Source organism: Psammomys obesus, unplaced genomic scaffold (assembly GCF_907164565.1).
Source record: "Psammomys obesus unplaced genomic scaffold, mPsaObe1.curated_primary_1811, whole genome shotgun sequence".
Classification (NCBI taxonomy): Eukaryota; Metazoa; Chordata; class Mammalia; order Rodentia; family Muridae; genus Psammomys; species Psammomys obesus.
The window spans coordinates 2,860,997-2,883,146 of record NW_026589137.1 but is presented as its reverse complement, the minus strand read 5'-3'; positions in this window follow the sequence as shown (position 1 = coordinate 2,883,146).

Sequence of the window (22,150 nt, the reverse complement as noted above, 5' to 3'; positions counted from 1 at the left end):
CCTGATAGCTGGCTCACCTGCTTCAAGAGCCTGGGAACTCCATAGTAGTAAACAACTGAACACTGAATAAAGAATCTACATTGTACCTGAAATCCAGCTCAGGTCTCTCTTCCTTCCAAGGATGCCAGCAAGTCACTGTATCTCTTTACAAAGTAGTTACTTGAATGTCATTCTGAAATAACCTTGCCTCACAGTCAACTTTCTATATCCCTGCTAACACATTTATAAGTTAAAAAATAGTAATAGGTAAAGAAAAGGAAAATTATCACAAGTGTCCCTTCCTACATTTTAAATATCATACAAAAAGTATAAGTACATATTACATAAGAGTAATAAAATTGGAGGTAATAGAGTTTTGTTGAAGCCCGTTAAGAAAAACTGTTTCCTGGAGGTAAGGCATTATTTTCATTTTTCCTTAATTATTTTTTCTCAGATATTTTACTTTTTTAATTTATATTTTTAATTTTTATTGTTTCTCTATTTTTTTTGAGTATGGTGTGTTGCCTGGATGTCTGTAAATCATGTATGTACCTGGTATCTGAGGAGACCAGAAGGTCCCTGGTAGCTGGAAAAACAGATGATGGTGACCTGCCATGTGGCTCCTGGGAACAAAACTCTACAGTTCTGCAAGAGTAGCCAGTGATCCTAACTGCTGATCTATGCTTCCATCATCAGTTATATGACTTTTGGACAAAATAATGCATCTCTGGCCTGAGGAAGACAAGACTTTTTGAAGTATCAGGACCAACAAATTACTATCTAGCAGGAGGCTAAGGGAGGTAAATAATGCATACATACTGTTGCATCTCCTTTAACCAGTTCATCTCAATGGTTCTCTCAGTAACCAAGACAGATATTTTTAGAAAATAATATAAAGCCTACCTAAATAAGTAGGTCAGAACAATGGACTATTGCCCATTGCCATCACTTGAGGATGTCCACTTTATTCTGTAACAATTTCTTCCTCTCTTCTACACTACACTCTATCTTTCACCAGATATCACAGGGATGAGAGTTGTTTGGAGTGACATCCTTTCGAAATTTTTGCTTTGAACACAGTAGTGATACATGTCCATGGAAAGAACTTGTTCTCCAAAATACTTAACCAAGCCCTGTATTTCTGCCATGTGAGTTATCTTACTGTTCCTTCCCTATAGTCTTAGATATTACAAGTGAACAACAGTACTTTAGGAATCAGAGAGTAAATATCTTGGTATAACCAGCTTAACTAATTTTTGTATCATGTTGCCAATATAGAGATAATTCGTGTCATGGACAATAAATGTCCTTCATCATTATAGTTAATACTTGGATAAATGTATTATAAATTACCTTTTGAGTTGACTTTCACTATAAGATACATCCTTTTATATAAGAAAAAAAGGAAACAAATAAAACCATAGATCAAACAATAAAGAACCATATAATATACTGCTTTGAAATTACATTTTTAAAGAAAATGTGCTAATTTTCTCTCAGAATACTAATGCTTTACAACTACAGTGCTAAATGTTTATAGGCAATACATCTGTGGAATTCTTGGAAGCATAAAACAAAAATTCAGTTATTATTTCCATGAGGGAAAAATGTATAAAGATCATATTAAATAATTCTTTCTCAAGTTCATAGAGTGGGATGTATAGGGGAGGTCACACAACTCTATAGATGTTATGGGTATATTACTAAATATTAAGATAAGCTGTAATGGAGAATGAATTAAGGAACTGAGAAAAAAGGCAAGGGATGACCAAGATAAAACACTCCATAAATAAAGGAGACAATTTTATAAGACAAATAAGCATATAACTGATAGAAAAATAAAAGAGTGGAGTTAAGGAGTTAAAGACATTTATAATAAAAGAAAATAAAATAATTTTTAGGAAAATATACTATTTAGAGTATTGTGTTTAGAATTTTAGATACCTCCAGAGTTCTGATATATTATTATCAAAGTTCCACTTAGCAACATACTTTTATCCATCTCAGAGACTATTCTTGGCATTTACTAAATGTCATTTGGCCTTTTTCCTCATGAAGCAAAGGGAGATGTGTACATGTTCTCGAATATTCACTTCTTCATCCAAAACTGAATTTGTTCCCCCTGACATCCACTTAAATATTTGTTCCAATAGTTCTAAAATGCTGGCCCATCTGTTGGCTTAATCGATATGAAAGTTTGATGAACATTACTTTCATGATATTTGATCTATGCTCTAGCTAAGAGATGAATTCTTTCTCAAAAGGTCAGCAGCACCTTATGTCCCATGGCACCTGTGCATAAGTGAAGCTAGTATCCTTATAGAAGCTTGTACCTTGCAGTATTCCTTCTTTATAAAGCTTTGGAAATTCGGTGAACCTATTGTGCACAGGATAATTTCCATTACTTTGTTTTTATGTTTGTTTGTTCAGTCCATTTTGTGTTGCTCGCATATTATTTGATGTGTGGCCTTCCGTGAAGGCTGGTTACCTTACAGTGAGCAAGACTCTTAAAAAATAACTGACTCTCTCTTTTCCAGCAGCTATCACTTCCCAATAGCCTTTCAGCTGTGGGTGGGACACTGTGCTCACCTTCTCTGTCCATGATGGGATTTTGTCTGGCTTGAGCTTTCTCAAGTCTTAGACATGTTTTTACAACATCTGTGAGTTGTGCACCATTGACTGCAAATAGAACCTTCTCTGATGAGTGTTGAGAGATGCATTAAATCTCTATCAGATGAATCATTCATTGGTTGTGCTTACTTACAATTTATTTTCTATTTTGCTTTCTTTTAAGAACTGCCTTTCATTCTTGAGCAAGAAGATCCTTTAAAATAGTAAATATTTCCTGTCTCAATCTCATCATCCAGTCCTGATGAGAAGTGATAGACTAGGATCAGAGGGAATCAGAGGAGGACCTCCTTTATTAGTGGACTTGGGGAGAGACATGAGAGGAGATGAGAGAGGGAGGGTGGAATTGGGAAAGGACTAAAGAGGGGGCTACAGCTGGGATACAAAGTAAATAAACTATAATTAATAAAACAATACATAAATTTTAAAATAAAGAAAAAAGATACAAGATTGTTTTAATTGTACGGTAGTGTAAGGAAAAATACTTTTTAAAATTATTTTTTATTAGTTTATTCATTTTGTATCCTCGATGTAGCCCCCTCCTTCGTCTCCTCCCAAACCTACCTTCCTTCTCTCTTCTCCCCGTATGCCTCCCCCCTAGTCCCCTGATATCGGTGATCCTTCTACCCTTCTATCTGATCCTAGCCTAACAGGTCTCATCAGGACTTGCTGCCTGGTTTTCCTCTGTGGCCTGGCAGGGCTGCACCCCCGAGGGGGAAGCAATCAGAAAGCCTGTCAATTAGTTCATACCTGAGACAGCCCCTGCTCTCCTTACTAGGGAACCCACTAGGAGAGTGAGTCTATTGTCTACATATACTCACTCATAAGTGGTTATATTTAGACATATAATATAGTATAAACATACTAAAATCTATAGCACTAAAGAAGCTAAACAACAAGGAAGACCCTAGGGAAGATGCTCAATCCTCATTCAGAAGGGCAAATATTATAGACATCAGAAGCAGGAGAAGACAGGGAACAGGACAGGAGCCCACACAGAGGCCTCTGAAAGACTCTTGATCGAGGTATCGAAACAGAGGCTGAGACTCATAGCCAAACTTTGGGCAGAGTGCATGGAACTTTATGAAAGATGGGCGAGATAGAAAGACCTGGGGAGTGGGGGACAGGTGCTCCAAAAGGAGACCAACAGAGCTAAAAAAAAAAAAAAAAAAAAAAAAAAAAAAAAAAAAAAACTGGGCCCTGGGTGCCATGCAGAGACTGATATTCCAAACAATGACTGTGCATAAAAAGGAAAAAATACTTTCAGTGTGTTTATTTTAGACTTTCTCAGCTAACAGAACAAAGGAAGATATTCATATATATAATTAATACATATAATCATTTAACTCTTCTTACCTGTCTTAAAATATTAAGACAAAATGAATTTTTACTACTGCCTCCAAGTTTCATCTGTCACTTAGGAAATTTCCCCATTTTCCTGTTCCTCTCCTTTCAAAAGCAAGTACCATACCCTCTATCATTGGCCATCCATTTGTTTAATTGTTCATTTCCAATACACAGAGAGTAGACATTAGTTTCTAAATCCTTAACCCGGACCACTAGGGAGAAAATGATTAACAAATAGAGTACTGTGCTTCTTATGTACAGTTCTTTTTGACTTTATTACAATACCCAACCACTTCTAAAGTTATTTACATTAGCATCATTATTCCAACTTCAGTAAATTATACACTCAAATATAGTTCATCTTGTTTATATTTTGCCTAGATTCCTGCACAGATTTTTAAATGACTCCTCTGTGCTATAAAGTTTTGTGTTTTAACAAAAAATGGCATGTATTTGCCATACCTGTTTTAAAGAATAGATTAATGAAACTTATCCTAAACCAAAACCAAAACCAAAAACAAACAAACAAACAAAATCTCTGTTCACCTATTTCAAAACTTTTCTTCACATATTTGGAAATCATTATTTTTATGTAGTTTTTCCTTTTGTAATATCACATGATTCTCCTAAAGGAAATTAATGTTGTGTAGCCTTTTTAATCTTTATTATCTATCTATCTATCTATCTATCTATCTATCTATCTATCTATCTATCTCTTTATTTATTTTAGATTTTAGAATAGCTTTTTCTTACCTGGTGCAGGGCAGATATTAACTCTCTAAACTACCTTTACATCTAATCCCCATCCCAGGTTATCTGCTCTAATAATTTCTGTCTGAGATACCTCTCATACATAATTCCATATATACTTGCTTATTCTCTCATCTGGATAATTTTCCTCTATCCACAACATCTGGCAATGTGCTTCTTTCCATGCTAACCTATCACAGCTCCCTGCTTCTTTCCTCTTCTAGTAACTTTCTCCTTTTCCTTCTTACAGAGTTTTTAAACTTTGGCCACACCTATTCCATTCTACCCTGCCCATGTTTAGACCTTGTAATCATAATGCTTTATTATTTATATCAAATTTGTTTTCAGAACTTCAGATCAGACCCAGAGCCTCAGGCATGTTAGAAAATCATGTTACCCTGAGCCCAGACCACCTTCTTCCATTTATCAATATATGTCTCAATATATGTTTGAGTTCATCCTTATCTGTCTATAGACTGAGAAAGTATTTATTTTCATTTTAGTTAAATAATCTTCCTTTATGTACATGAATCACAATTTGTCTGGCCATTTACTTATTTGAAGGACATGATAGTGGCTCCTAATTTTGGCAGTTATTAATTAAACCTCAATAAACGTTTTTGTAAAGGTTTTTAATGACCATAAGTTTTTAAATGATTCAGATAAATATCTGGGAAAATGACTGCTGGATTTAATGGTATCACCATATTTGAGTATATGAGAAAATACTAAACCATCTTCCAATGTGACTATAATGTTTTGCCTTCTCACCAGATGAGTGCTCTTATTTGTGGTTGATGACTGAGGCTTTCTCCTTGAACTATTCCTTCAGGTGAGTAAGGAGATCCTGAATACTTTATAAATATTCTGTTGTACAATAGGCACAAACTAGAAAGTTGAACCTGTATTCTGCCTTGAGATTAGTCAGTTTCATTGTATCAACTGGCCATAATATACAAAAGCTTAACAAACTACTTCCCTTTCTTTCTTCCAAAAAAAAATATTCTTTTATTATAAGACATATAGGGGTTCTAGGTTATCCCCATGCATGGTACTTGGTTGGAGTATGAGTCTCAGGAAAGACCCCTGTGCTCATTTTTTTTTTTTTTGGTTCTGTTGTTCAATTTGTGGAGCACCTAGAACTCCTGCACAGATGTAGCCCATGGCAGTTCAGTGTCCAAGTGGGTTCCATAGTAATGGGAACAGGGACTGCTTCTGACATGAACTGATTGGCCTGCTCTTTGATCACCTCCCACTGAGGGTGGAGCAGCTTTACCAGGCCACAGAGGAAGACAATGCAGCCCCTGATGATGAGACTTACCAGACTCAGATCAGAAGGAAGAAAAAGAAACCCTTGGGCTGTGCTCAAGGAACCTGCCACAGAGAGCCTCTGAAAGGCTCTGCCCTGCAGATTATCAAAGCAGATGCTGAGACTTGTGGCCAACTATTGGACAGTGTGCATGGAATCTTATGTAAGAAGTGGGAAATAGTAAGCTCTGGAGACAACAGGAACTCCACAAGGAGAGCAACAGAACCAGAAAATTTAAACACAAGGGTCTTTCCAGAGACTCATACTCCAACCAAGTACCATGCATGGAGATAACCTAGAACCCCTGCACAGATGTAGCCCATGGCAGTTTAGTGTCCAAGTGGGTTACATAGTAATGGAAAGTGGGACTGCCTCTGACATAATCTGATTGGCCTGCTCTTTGATCACCTCCCCCTGAGGGGGGAGCAGCCTTACCAGGCCACAGAAGATGACAATGCAGCCACTCCTGATGTGATCTGATAGATTAAGATCAGAAGGAAAGAGAAGAGGTCCTCCCCTATCAGTGGACTTGGGGGAAGGCATGCATAAAGAAGGGGGAAGGAGGGTGGGACCGGGAGGGGAGGAGGGAGGGGATTAAGGGTGAGATACAAAGTGAATAAAGTGTAATTAATAAAATAAAATAAAATTGCAAAGAAAAAGAAACCCTCCCCTACCAGTGGATTTGGCAAGGGGCATGCGTGGAGAAGGGGGAGGAAAGGAAGGATTGGGAGGGAAGGAGGGAGGAAACTAGAGGGGGGGATACAAAGTAAATAAAGTGTAATATAAAATAAAATAAAAATTTAAAAAAGACATATAGATAAAGAAAATTCCGGGGGGCGGAGCCAAGAAGGCGACTAGCACACACAGTTTCCGAGGTGTGGAAGAGATAAAGTATTGAGTTGATGAGTGGAAGAACTTCTGAAGCCAGGGAAACAACGGAGAGACTTTCTAAACAACAGGGAACATCGCAGGAGGTGAAAACCTTGGTCTCCTGTCACCCAGGGACTTGTTTGGGGAAGGTGAGAAACGATCCTTTGATCTCTCGGCACTCCCCTCCCCCAGACCTCCCTCCTCCTCGGCACAGCGGACTCGCCTTTCTCAGACTCGCCTTTCTCAGCGCAGACTTAACTGCCTGGGGCCTACAGCCACTGAGGCGGAGCCCCAAGCCCTTTATCGGCAAAGGCCAGCAGTACTGTGTCTTGGAGCCCCAGAATCGCGTGGCGGCTGCACCATCCTCCCAGGGCCCGAGTCTGCTAGATGCCATACTAGCTCTGCAGGATCGCGATCACTGACGGTACAGCCCGCCCAATCCCACAGTGACAGAGAATATGCTATATACTCACCAAAACCAGACAGAAATGCCATACAAGCTAGACACACCAGGCGCTGGGCCTCCGAAGCTTGGAGAGCACAGTGAAGAGATCCCAGGACTTCCCAGAAAGCATCTGGACTAGCAACCCAGTCTCCAGTTACAGCGGGACTTTCTAACCTGGTGGCAGAGCAGCACTGAGCTGGCGGGGCACATCAGCCCTCCAGTTTAAGACTAACCAGGGCCAAACCAGAGAACAGAAAGGCTGGTTACCCCGATTCCCACTGACATGACCACCCTGAAATCTCCAGCTGCAGCAAGACCTCATAACCTGGCAGTGACAGCAGCACGGAACTGGCGGAGCACATCAAAGAAGCAGGGCCAAACCAGAGAGCAGAGAGCCCAGATACCCCGATCTCTGCCAAGTGACCTGCCTGTAAGTGAGTGCACCCTTGAGAATCTGCAGCTCCACTGATCCTGGGTCCTTCTAAAACAGAAGCCAGGCATCAAACCCCCTCCCACCCATATACCCACTTTGGGAAACAGAGGGGCACTTGGAACATTGAAGTTCCTGCTCTGTGGGTCTAATTGAAGAGATAAGGCAGTTAATGCCAGAAATTGCGCTGTGATCATCACTAGCACCTGCGACATATACATTGCAGAGCCCCTCCCACACACTCAAGGGTTCAACATTAGCCATCACTCTGTCCCTCGAGACACACGCCCACGCCCACTTACACACACACACACACATATACACACGCACGCACGCTTACATTTGCCTCTGTTTTGCGCCTGCGTACTTTCCTCCCACAGGTACAGCTAGTCCTCAGCACACGCTAAGGACACGGGACCTCTCTCAACTTCCTGAAGAATTCTCCAGACTCGAGAGAGAGACAGTACCAGTCTGATCGGCAGAATCCAAAAACAAACAGGGAAGGTCTCAGATAAGCCAATGGCCAGGGGTAGGCAAAGAACACTTCCAACATAAATCAGGACATCATGACTTTACCAGCAAACCCCAAAATCGATGGATACTCCAATTCATCAGAAGCACAGGAAAATGACCTTAAAGCCATGCTTGCTCAATTATTTGAGGCTCATAAGGAGGAAATGAACAAATCTTTCAAAGAGTTGGCCAGTCAATTGGAGATAAAGAAAGAAGAAATAGACAAAACCCTTAAAGAAACACAGGCAAACATAGCCAAACAAATAGAGGCACAAGTAGAGAAAAAATTAGTGGCATACAAAAAGGAAATGAACAAAGAAATAGAGTCCATCGTAGAGAGACAGGAATCCAAATTCAAACACAAGGAAGAAATGGTGCAAGGCATGTAAACAGAATTAGAATCAATAAAGAAAACACAAAATGAGAAAACTCTTGAGCTGGAGAACTTGGAGAAAAGATCAGGAACCACAAAAGTAAGCATCACCAACAGAATACAAGAGATGGAAGAGATAATCTCTGGAGCTGAAGACACACTTGCAGAAAGTGATACTTCTCTCAAAGAAAAAGTAAAATCAGAAAAATTCCAATCACAAAATATCCAAGAAATCAAGGATGCTATGAAAAGACAAAATCTAAGAATAATAGGAATTGATGAAAAAGAAGACTCCAGGCTCCAAGGTCCAGAAAATATTTTCAAGAAAATCATAGAAGAAAATTTTCCCAACTTAAAGAAAGAGATGTCCATAAATATACAAGAGGCCTACAGAACACCAAATAGACTAGACCAGAAAAGAAACACATCACGTCACATCATAGTCAAAACACTAAATCTACAGAACAAAGAAAAGATATTAAAAGCAGCAAGGGAAAAAGGCCAAGTAACATATGAAGGTAGACCTATCAGAATCACACCAGACTTCTCATCAGAAACTATGAAAGCCAGAAGGGCCTGGGCAAGGATCATGGAGACTCTAAGGGATCACAAATGTCAACCCAGACTACTATACCCTACAGAGCTTTCAATCAACATAGATGGAGAAAACAAAATATTCCATGACAAAATTAAATTTACGCAATATTTATACAGCAAACCAACCCTACAGAAGATACTAGAAGGAAAACCCCAATCCAACGAAAACAAATTCACCCAAGAAAACAGGGCATACAGATAATATCCCAACAAAAATGAAAAGAAAACAAGTAATGAAACAAGGTAAGATCATCGACTCCATTACAAAAGGAACTAACATGCATTGGTCAATATTATCTATCAATATTAATGGACTCAACTCACCAATAAAAAGACACAGGCTAACAGAATGGTTACGGAAACAAGACCCAACATTCTGTTGCATCCAAGAAACATACCTGTGCAACAAAGATAAACACTACCTCAGAGTAAAGGGCTGGAACAATGTTTTTCAAGCAAATGGTTCCAGAAAACAAGCTGGAGTAGCCATCCTAATATCTAATAAAATAGACTTTCATCGGAAGTTAATCAAAAAAGATAAGGAGGGCCACTATATTCTCATCAAAGGAAAAATCCACCAAGAGGACATCACAATTTTGAATATCTATGCCCCAAATACAAGAGCACCTACATTCGTAAATGAAACAATATTAAAGCTTAAATCATACATTGATCCTAATACCTTAATAGTGGGAGACTTCAACACCCCACTCTCATCAAGGGACAGATCAACCAGACAGACACCAAATAGGGAAATAAAAGCACTCACAGAATCCCTAAATAAAATGGACCTAATAGACGTCTACAGATCTTTTCACCCAAACTCAAAAGACTACACCTTCTTTTCAGCACCACATGGAACCTTCTCCAAAATAGACCATATAGTTGGTCACAAAGCAAGCCTCAACAGATACAAAAGGATTGAAATAATCCCTTGTATACTATCTGACCACCATGGACTAAAGCTGGACATCAACAACAACAGAAACAACAAAAAGCCGACACGCACATGGAAACTGAACAACTTACTACTCATTGACAGCTGGGTCAAGGAAGAAATAAAGAAAGAAATTAAAGACTTTCTAGAATTCAATGAAAATGAAGGCACAACATACCCAAATTGATGGGACACATTGAAAGCAGTGCTCAGAGGAAAATTTATAGCACTAAGTGCCTACAAGAAGAAATCTGTAACATCACATACAAACAACTTAATGGCCCAACTGAAAAACCTAGAAAAAAAAGAAGCAGATACACCCAAGAGGAGCAGAAGGCTGGAAATAATCAAACTCAGGGCTGAAACCAATCAATTAGAAACAAATAAAACTATTCAAAGAATCAATGAAACAAAAAGCTGGTTCTTTGAGAAAATCAACAAGATAGACAAACACTTAGCCAAACTAACTAAAAAGCAGAGAGAAACCATACAAATCAGCAAAATCAGAAAGGAAAATGGGGACAGACACTGAGGAAATCCAAACGATTATTAGGTCATACTACAAAAGCCTATATGGCACAAAATTTGAAAATCTAAATGAAATGGATAACTTTCTTGACAGATTCCATCTACCAAAATTAAGTCAAGATCAGGTAGAAAGACTGAATAGCCCTATATCTCCCAAGGAAATTGAAGCAGTCATTAACAGTCTCCCCTCCAAAAAAAGCCCTGGACCAGATGGCTTCAGCGCAGAATTCTATAAGACCTTCAAAGAAGTACTAACACCAATTCTCCTCAAACTATTCCACAAAATAGAAATAGAAGGAACACTTCCAAACTCATTCTATGAAGCCATAGTCACTTTGATACCTAAACCACACAAAGATCCAACAAAAAAAGAGAACTTCAGACCTATCTCTCTTATGAACATTGATGCAAAAATACTCAATAAAATACTTGCAAACCGAATCCAAGAACACATCAAAGATATCATCCACCATGACCAAGTAGGCTTCATCCCAGGAATGCAAGGGTGGTTCAACATACGGAAATCCATCAATGTAATCCACCACATAAACAAAATGAAGGAGAAAAACCACATGATCATCTCCTTAGATGCTGAAAAAGCATTTGACAAAGTCCAGCACCCATTTATGTTTAAAGTCTTGGAGAGATCAGGGATACAAGGCACATACCTAAAGATAGTAAAGGCAATATACAGCAAGCCTATAGCCAACATCAAACTCAATGGAGAGAAACTTAAATCAATCCCACTGAAATCAGGGACAAGACAAGGCTGCCCACTCTCTCCATATCTCTTTAACATTGTACTTGAAGTCCTAGCCAGAGCAATAAGACAACTAAAGGAGATCAAGGGGATACAAATCGGAAAGGAAGAGGTCAAAGTGTCACTATTTGCAGATGATATGATAGTATACATGAGCGACCCCAAAGATTCAACCAGAGAACTTCTTCAGCTGATAAACACCTTCAGCAAAGTGGCAGGATACAAAATCAACTCAAAAAAATCAGAAGCCCTCTTGTATACCAAAGACAAAAAGGCTGAGAAAGAAATTAGGGAAACAACACCCTTCACAATAGCCACTAATAACATAAAGTACCTTGGTGTGACTCTAACCAAGCAAGTGAAAGACCTGTTTGAGAAAAACTTCAAGTCTTTGAAGAAAGAAATTGAAGAAGATCTCAGAAGATGGAAAGATCTCCCGTGCTCATGGATTGGTAGGATTAACATTGTGAAAATGGCCATCCTGCCAAAAGCAATCTACAGATTCAATGCAATTCCCATCAAAATACCAACTCAATTCTTTACAGACCTTGAAAAAAAGATTCTCAGCTTCATATGGAGAAACAAAACACCCAGAATCTCCAAAACGATCCTGTACAACAACAGATCATCTGGAGGTATCTCCATTCCTGATCTCAAGCTGTACTACAGGGCAACAGTATTAAAAACTGCATGGTATTGGCTTAGAAACAGAAAGGAGGATCAATGGAATGGCATAGAAGACCCAGAAATAAACCCACACACCTATGAATACTCAATATTTGACAAAGAAGCCAAATCCATTCAATGGAAAAAAGACAGCATCTTCAACAAATGGTGCTGGACCAACTGGATGTCTACATGCAGAAAAATGAAAATAGATCCATATTTATCACCCTGCACAAAACTAAAGTCCAAGTGGGTCAAGGACCTCAACGTAAAACCAGACACTCTAAATCAGTTGGAAAAAAAGTGGGAAACAGCCTAGAACTCATTGGCACAGGAGACAACTTCTTGAACAGAACATCAACAGCACAGGCTCTAAGAGCAACAATCAATAAATGGGACCTCATGAAACTGAAAAGCTTCTGTAAAGCAAAAGACACTATCATCAAAACAAATAGACAGCCTACAGATTGGGAAAGAATCTTCACCAACCCTTTATCTGACAGAGGGCTAATATCCAGTATATATAAAGAACTAAAGAAGCAGAAAAGCAACAAACCAAGTAATCCACTTAAAAAATTGGGAACAGAGCTAAACAGAGAATTCTCGAAAGAGGAACATCGAATGGCAGAGAAACACTTAAAGAAATGCTCAACCTCATTAGCCATTAGGGAAATGTAAATCAAAACGACCCTGAGATTTCACCTTACACCCATGAGAATGGCCAAGATGAAAAACTCAAGTGATAGCACATGCTGGAGAGGTTGTGGAGAAAAGGGAACCCTCCTCCATTGCTGGTGGGAATGTAAACTGGTTCAACCACTTTGGAAGTCTATCTGGCACTTTCTCAGACAACTAGGAGTAGTGCTACCTGAAGACCCAGCTATACGACTCCTAGGTATATACCCAAAATTTGCTCAAGTACACAACAAGGACATTTGTTCAACCATGTTCGTAGCAGCTTTATTTGTAATAGCCAGAACTTGGAAACAACCCAGATGTCCATCAACGGAGGAATGGATACAGAAATTGTGGTATTTTTACACAATGGAATACTACTCAGCAATCAAAAAGGAGGAAATCATGAAATTTGCAGGCAAGTGGTGGGATCTAGAAAAGATCATTCTGAGTGAAGTATCCCAGAAGGAGAAAGACAAACTTGGTATATACTCGCTTATATAGACCTACAAGATATGATAAACATAATGAAATCTACACAGCTAAAGAAGATAATCAAGAAAGTGGACACAGGCGAAGGTGATTAATCCTCATTTAGAAAGACAAATGGGATGTGCATTGAACTTATGACAGGAGTCTACCACAAAAGGCATCTGAAAGACTCTACCTAGCAGTGTTTCAAAGCAGACACTAAGACTCATAACCAAACCCTCGGCAGCATGCAGGGAATCATATGAAAGAAGGGAAGTTAGTATGATATGGAAAGGATAGGAGCTCTATAAGGACCAAACATATCTGGGCACAGGGTCTTTTCTGAGACTGATACTCAACCAAGGACCATCTATGGATATAACCTAGAACTTCGGCTCGGATGTGGCCCGTGGTAGCTCAGTAACCAAGTAGTTTTCCAAAGTAAGGGGAACACGGACTATTTCTAACAGGATTTCAAGGGCAGGCTGTTTGACCCCCCCCCCCCGGGGAGGAGCAGTCTGTTAGGCCACAGAGGAGGACTTTGCAGCCAGCCCTGAAGATACCTGATAAAACAGGGTCAGATGAAAGGGGAGGAGGTCCTCCCCTATCAGTGGACTTGGAAAGGGGCAGGGAGGAGACCAGGGAGGGAGTGTGGGGTTGGGGAGGGAATGAGGGAGCGGGATACAGCTGGGACACAGAGTTAACAAAATGTAACTAAAAAAAATAATAATAAAAAATAATAAAAAAATAAATAAAGTTAAAAAAAGAAAATTCCATATTTTGAAAAAAGATAAAAAGGTAATAAAACGAAAAACTTTAGCATTAATAAACATGTTCATAAGTATGTTTAATAAAATGTTAAAACAGTTATTTGCAAAAGAATAATAAATAGAACACAGCTGTACATGCAAGGATCAACCTGAAAGGCAGGAAGTTTTTATGCTTTGGAAACAAATAGGCTTTTGATTATATTTAAATACAATCAGGAGATCCAAGATGATGGTGCCAACTACATATGGTATATGAACAGCAGCTTGGCAGTAAGAGCAGAGTGACCAACAGGCCATACTGTGGACCCCAAATCCCCAACATCTGTGTTTCTCAGGTGAGAGGTGAGCCCATGGGAAAAGGCAAGGGTCCAACTTCAGGCACAACCCAGGAAATGTTCCCAATCTCCCTCTAGGCAGGGCTGCAACCCTTGACCACCAGCCCAATCCCACCATCTGTGGAGAGCATCCTTCCTGTACAGGAGGCGAGGCTCCAAACCCAGATGCCCACTTCCACTGTCCCATGGATACCTTCTGGGTATCTGTGGCTCCAGGTTCTAAACTCCAGTGCCCACTCTCAGCTTCTCGTGGAGACGATACTTTCTGGTATTGGGGACACACAGTTCCAAACTCGGGGCCACTCTCACCATCCTGGACATGCACTTCCAACCTCAGCCCTCCTGAAGCTTAGAACCTATTGGAAGTAACCTTAGACACTGTTCCAAGCCTCAACATATCTCTGTAAGGGGACTAGCAAGATATCTAAGCTCATGGGTTCTTTATAAAGGCTGTGCCTAGCAAGCACAGTGTGCAAGTACAGTGCCTAGGCTCACTAACCTTGGAGTAAGAAAGCCAGTGGTGGAACGGCTGACTCCAGGATTTTCCTTGGTAAGGGAGGGTCCCTGAGCTCCAGAGTAATGTACTTGGTCCCCAGGATCATCTGAGGAGGGTCTTGGGAAAGTCCCTGAGATCTACCCACAAGTCTGAGATTATTCCCAGCAATTTGAGAAGTGCTTCTGCAAGAAGATCCAGCTTCCTGCCCAAGGCTGTTCCCACATTCCCAAGAACTCCACTATGAAACAGGATCTAACAGCCAACACCAGAAACAACCAGATGGCTAAAGGACAGTGTAAAAACACAATCAACAAAAGCAAAAACAATATGACATCCCCAGAACCAAATTATCTCACATTTATTCCCCTGCACAAAACTTAAGTCCTAGTGGATCAAATACCTCAACATAAAACAAGACACACTAAATCTGTTGGAAGAAAAAGTGGGGAAGAGTCTTAAACTCATTGGCACAGGAGACAACTTTCTGAACAGAACACCAACAGAACATGCTCTAAGAGCAACAATCAATAAATGGGATCTCATGAAACTGAAAAGCTTCTGTAAAGCAAAAGGATAATGTCATCAGAACAAAACAACAGCCTACAGACTGGGAAAGGATCTTCACCAACTCTACATCTGATATAGGGCTAATATCCAGAATATATAAAGAACTAAAGAAGTTAAAAAGCAATAAATCACTCCACAAGGAGAGCAACAGAACAAGGTAATTTGAACACAGGGAACTTCCCAGAGACTCATACTCCAACCAAGGACTATTCATGGAGATAACCTAGAACCCCTGCACAGATGTAGCCCATGGCAGTTCAGTGTCCAAGTGGGTTACATAGTAATGGGAAGAGGGACTGCCTCTGACATAATCTGATTGGCCTGCTCATTGATCTCCTCCCCCTGAGGGGGGAGCAGCCTTACCAGGCCATAGTAGAGGACAATGCAGCCACTTTTGATGAGAACTGATAGACTAAGATCAGAAAGGAGAGGAGAACCTCCCCTATCAGTGGACTTAGGGAGTGGCATGCATGCAGAAAGGGGAGGGAGGGTGGGAGCGGGAGAGGAGGAGGGAGGGGCTTATGGGGGATACAAAATGAATAAAGTGTAATTAATAAAAAAATAAAAAAGCAACAAATCAAGTAATCCAATTAAAAATAGGGTACAGAGCTAAATGGAGAATTCTCAATACAGGAATACTGAATGGCAGAGAAACACTTAAAAAAATTTTCAGCATCATTAGTCATCATGGAAACGAAAACCAAAGAAACTCTGAGATTCCATCTTACACCCATAAAAACTGCTGAGATCAAAAACTCAAGTAACAGTTCATTCTAGTGAAGATTTAGAGAAATGGGGACATTACTCCATTGTTGGTGGGAGTATAAACATGTAAAACCACTTTGTAAATCTATGTGGTGCCATGTCAGAACATTTGGAATACCTCTCAAGGTCAAGTTATACCACTCTACCATACAACAAGGACATTTGCTCAATTATGCTCATAGAAGCTTTATTTGCAATAGCCATAATCTAGAAACAACCTAGATGTCCTTCAAATGAAAAATTAATAAATAAATTGTCTCACATTTACACAATGAATATTACACAGCTACTATAAACATGGAAATCATGAAATTTGCAGGCAAATAGATGGAACTAGAAAAGATCACCCTGAGTGAGATAATCTATAACCAGAAAGACATACACGGTATATACTCACTAAAAAGAAGATATTAGCCATGTAATACAAGATAATCATACTACAATCAACAGATGTAAAGAAGCTTAAAAAACAATGCAGACCCTAGTAAGGAAGCTTAGTTCTCATTTAGAAGGGCAAATAGAATAGACAGTAAGTAGTTGAAGAGGAATGGGAGCCTATCATAAATTACCTCTGAAAGAATCAACCCAGCAGGAAATTGAAGCAGATTCTAAGATTCACAGCCAAATTTTGGGCAGAGCACAGAACCTTATGGAAGAATGAGGGAATAGAAGGACCCAGAAGGGACAAGAATTCAAGCAGAAGACCAACAAAGCTGACTCGGGGGGTCTTACAGAGACTAATGAATCAACCAAGGATCATGAATTGAAAGGACCTAGGTCCCTACTCTGGTGTAGTCAATAGAAAACTCAGTCTCTATATGGGTGTGCTAGTAAGTGTAGCAGGGGCTGTCTCTGATATGGACTCGGTTACCCACTCTTTGGTCATTTTCCCTTGGCAGGTCAGTCTTCCCAGGCCACAGAGGAAGAGGATGGAGGCAGTCCTGATGAGACTTGATAGGCTAGGGTCAGATGGTAGTGAGAAGGGCTTGCCCTTTCTGTGGTCTAGGGGAAGGCAAGGGGAAAGAGAAAAGAGGGTGGGAAATTTACACCACAGGTTATCAGTAACTCAATTTTTAAGAAATATTTGATGATTGCTCCATGACTTCAAAAACGTCATAAATGAGGCCTTGACTAGGTAAAACAGTTTTCTCAAAATGAAATTTTTAATATAAATTTTTTTTATTTATTACAGATTATTCACTTAGTATCCCAGCTGTAGCACCACACTCATCCCCTCCTAATCCCTCCCTCCCTATCTCATCTCCTCCCATAGCTCTTCCCAATCCACTGATAGTGGAGACCTACTCCACTTCCATCTGACCCTAGCCTATCAGGTCTCATCAGGACTGTCTTTCATAGTCTCTGTTTATCTCTGTTCCCTAATTTTTAATTTTTAATTGGAATACTTAATTTGTTGCTGTTTAACTTCTTGAGTTCTTCATACATTCTGGATATTAGCCCTATGTCATATAAAGGGTTGGTGAAGATGCTTTTCCAATCTGTAGGCTGTCGGTTCATTCTGATGACAGTGTCCTTTGCTTTACAGCAGCTTTTCAGTTTTGTGATGTCCCATTTATTTGTTGTTGATCTTAGAGCCTGTGCTGTTGGTGTTCTGTTCAAGAAGTTGTCTCCTGTGCCAATGAGTTCTAGGCTCTTCCCCACCTTTTCTTCTAACTGATTTAGTGTGTCTGGTTTTATGTTGAGGTCTTTGATCCACTTGGACTTTAGTTTTGTGCAGGGTGATAAGTATGGATCTATTTGTGTTTTTCTACCTATAGAAATCCAGTTAGACCAGCACCATTTGTTGAAGATACTATATTTTTCCCTTGTATGGTTTTGGCATCTTTGTCCAAGATCAGGTGTCCATAAGTGTGTGGGCTTATTTCTGGGTCTTGTATGCAATTCCATTGATCCACCAGCAGATTTACATGTCAGTACCATGCAGTTTTCATTACTCTTCCTCTATAGTACAGCTTGACATCAGGAATGGAGCTACCTCCAGAAGATCTTTTATTGTGAAGTATTTTAGCGATTCTGTGTTTCTTGTTGTTCCATATGAAGTTGAGAATTTTTCTTTCAAGATCTGTAAAGAATTGTTTTGGTATTTTGATGGGTATTGCATTTCAACTGTAGATTGCTTTTGGTAAGATTGACATTTTTACTATGTTAATCCTGCCAAAAACTGTTAATAAGCTTTAATTTCCTCCAAATTCTGACATTTCTTTTCACAGTTTGATGGATCTGAAATACAATTGGGATTAGGCTAGATCTACACTCTAGGTATATAAGGAATGCATAAAACTTTCTTAAAAAAGCTTTTAACTTCTACCTTTTAGTTCCTTGTCAGACCTTGAGCTACTGTAGTGGTTGACAACCTCAGAGCATGAAAGTGTGAAAATGTTGGAGGAGAAGATGTCTTTGAAGTGTGCTGGTTATGTAACACTTGGCATTTTTGTGAGGTAGACTGTCAGTTCTGTCTCCTTACTTAATGTACTAATGTGAGTGTGACATCAGGGAAATTAATGACTGAGCAAATGTTCCACCAGCTCAGAAGTGGGAAGTTTGTATGTTGAGGTAAGAAGATTTCCATTCAGAACATTAAGTCAGAGCAGTACATTTTATGTTTCTCTTCTCCAAATATTTGTGATGATATGCTTCTAATTTTTCTGTTTCTACAATCCTCTTTCCAATTCATTTCACCCTGCAAACTGTTTACTGCTAGTGAATTCAAGATTATCTTTATGCTTAAATACACTTATTAATAGTCTAATGATTTCAAAGACAAACACAATCTCTGTAAATTATCCCCCAAACTCACTACAAAATGTAATTATAGTCATTATCTCCTACTTCCATTTCTTTCATTCACATCAAACTCCATTGAAGAAGAACAGATTTCTTGAAATGGGCTCTGTGTTGTTCCCCATCTAACCTTTAACCAGCACCATAATCCAACATGCCCTTTATTTTCTCTCTGCCCTCTGGATACTTATGTACATCTTGCCCTTCAGGTCTAGTTCTTGCAAGAATTCTGGCCTTCTTGGTGAAAAAAAAAAAAACTCCTTCAAATTCCTCTTATACCTTGTGTTATTTATTCTTTCTCATTTAACTCTCTTTCTTGGCCTCTGCTAGTGTTCATGAAACATACTGCTATTTCTTTATTATTGCTTATATTAAGCAATCTCTCAGTCCCCTACCTATTCAGTTCATGTGCCCATTTTCCTGGGCTTGGGAAGAGAACAAGGTAGGATGATAATGAACTGTTGCTTCATTATTTTGTCCCCCCTACATAACATTTTCCAAACTTCACCCTTCCTCTCTCATTCAGTCACTGCCCAAATCACTGAGGGTTGGATGTTAATTCATTTTTACTTTAACTTGAGAAAGAACATTGACCATTTTTCCCCATTGACTCTAATAAGAAGAAGTGATTCCTTATGTGTCACTAGTCAAGTTACCAGAACAACTTTATGTAACACACCACTCATAGCAAAAGAAATACTCATTCAAAGAAAATGCATTACAATTTACATACTATTCATGAACCTATACATGATATTTGCCAAACAATTTAACAGGAATTATGGGCTTCAAACTTGTCAGGTTTTAAAATAGAATACCAGGGAGCAAGTGAGAGAAAGGAGAGCACTTTGTGGGGAAACCAGATGATCTGATGCTCTGAAAATCACAATACCTGCAATTATCACTCTATACATGTTTTTTTAATTGAAAAAAAAATTAGTTTCTCTCTCTATGGGGTCTGTCCTGACTTGGAAGCCATAGATTCATAGTTATATCAGCTTAAACATGGCCTAGTAGTAGCAAAATGACTTTCCTCAGAGCAAAAGCCATGGTCCTCAGTGCATAAGAACTTCCTAAATTATATATGTTAAGATTTCTGACTCCTTGTAGAGCAAACATTTTGAGAACAGCATAAAGACTACCAAGTAAACATAGGCCAACAAACATGGTTTGGATGTATTTTGCTCCTGAGGTCTGAGATGAACCTTCCACTTGATCTAACTCCCAAATTCCTTTTATTCTTCTGGCCACAAAGTCTCTACCTCTTTTCTGCCAAGATGCTGATCTACTATATCTAAGACAGGATACGGTACAATATATTTTAATAATGTTTCCAGGTGATTCTGACATGTAGCCAAGTTTAGTAATGAGTAATGAAATAGAACATTCTCATTTGACAGAAGGAAGTAAGACTATGCCCTTTGCTCTCCATCAAGTATTCTCTTCAAATTACTCTATACCTACATCAATAGCAATTTATTTATCTAGCAGCAATTTTTTGAGGTTGTAGCTGTTGCTTTTTTTTTATTAATTACACTTTATTCACTTTGTATCCTCCCATAACCCCCCTCCTCCCCTCCCAGTCCCATCCTCCCTTCCCTTTCTTCACGCATGCCCCTCCCCAAGTCCACCCAAGTCCCCTCCCCAAGACTCCTTCCTTCTGATACTAGTCTATCAGATCTCATCAGGAGTGGCTGCATTGTCATCTTCTGTGGCCTGGTAAGGCTGCTGCCCCATCAGGGGGAGATGATCAAAGAGCAGGCCAATCAGATTATGTCAGAGGCAGTCCCACTTTCCATTACTATGTAACTCACTTGGACACTAAACTGTCATGTGCTACATCTGTGCAGCAGTTCTAGGCTATCTCCATGCATGGTACTTGGTTGGAGTATCAGTCTCTGGAAAGGCCCCTGTGTTCAAATTTCTGGCTCTGTTGCTCTCCTTTTGGAGTTCCTGTCATCTCCAGATCTATTTCCCACTTCTTACATAAGATTCCATGCACACTGTCCAACAGTTGGCCATAAGTCTCAGCGTTTGCTTTGATAGTCTCTAGCATTTATTTTTAAATAAATGTTTAAAATGTACCAGTCAGAGGGGCATCTAACCAATTAGACATGATGACTCTCTATTCTTAATGATCTCCAAAATCTGAAATGCATGGCTCAACTCTTGAAAATTGTTAGAATATCAACTCATGTCTTCTGAATGTTAGATCTAAATTAATGAATTGAAAAGCTAAGCAATTTTGTCTCTCATGGTGGTGCATGTGTTTAACTCCTGCAGTGGGGAAGCAGAGGAAGGTGGATCATTATGAGTTTTGAGGCCAGTTTGGTATACAAAAGCAAGTCAAGGATAGCCAGGGCTACACAGAGAAACTGTCTCTGAGAAACAAAAACCAAACCAAACCAAAACAACACAAAACACCCCCCCACCAAAAAAAAAAAACACCATACAAAACAGAAAAGAATAAAAGGCTAAAAAATTTGATTATGTATCAAAAAAGAGAGTTCTATCAATAAAAGCTGTGCTATACCTAAACTGTATGCAATAGTTAACAACGGGAACTCATCACTGGAAGTAATCAAACTGTATTTTAGAAGTGTAAAGAATGGGACAGAAAATATATTGATAACTTGGATATTGCCGTAGAAATTTTCTGTTACATCTTACAATTGAAAAAAAAATAGTGTATATGATATACTACATATGTTTTCAATGTTTCTTTGTGGGACCAAAAGAACAAAATGTCAGAGAAGGAAACCATTCTACTTCCTCACTGACTTTTCTCAGAAACCTCATCAGTTTTGATAGCTATAGCAACAAGTGCTTGCCTTTTACCTGTGCTGTGCTAGTCTTGGCCAGTCCTGAAGATTCCTGATAAACCAGGGTCTGATGAAAGGGGAGGAGGTCCTCTCATATCAGTGGACTTGGAAAGGGGCAAGGAAGAGATGAGGGAAGGAGGGTGGGATTGGGAGATAATGAGGGAGCAGGATACAGCTGGGATACAAAGTTAATAAACTGTAACTAATATTAAAAAATAAATAAAAAATATATCAATCTAAAAGAAGAAGAAGAAGAAGAAGAAGAAGAAGAAGAAGAAGAAGAAGAAGAAGAAGAAGAAGAAGAAGAAGAAGAAG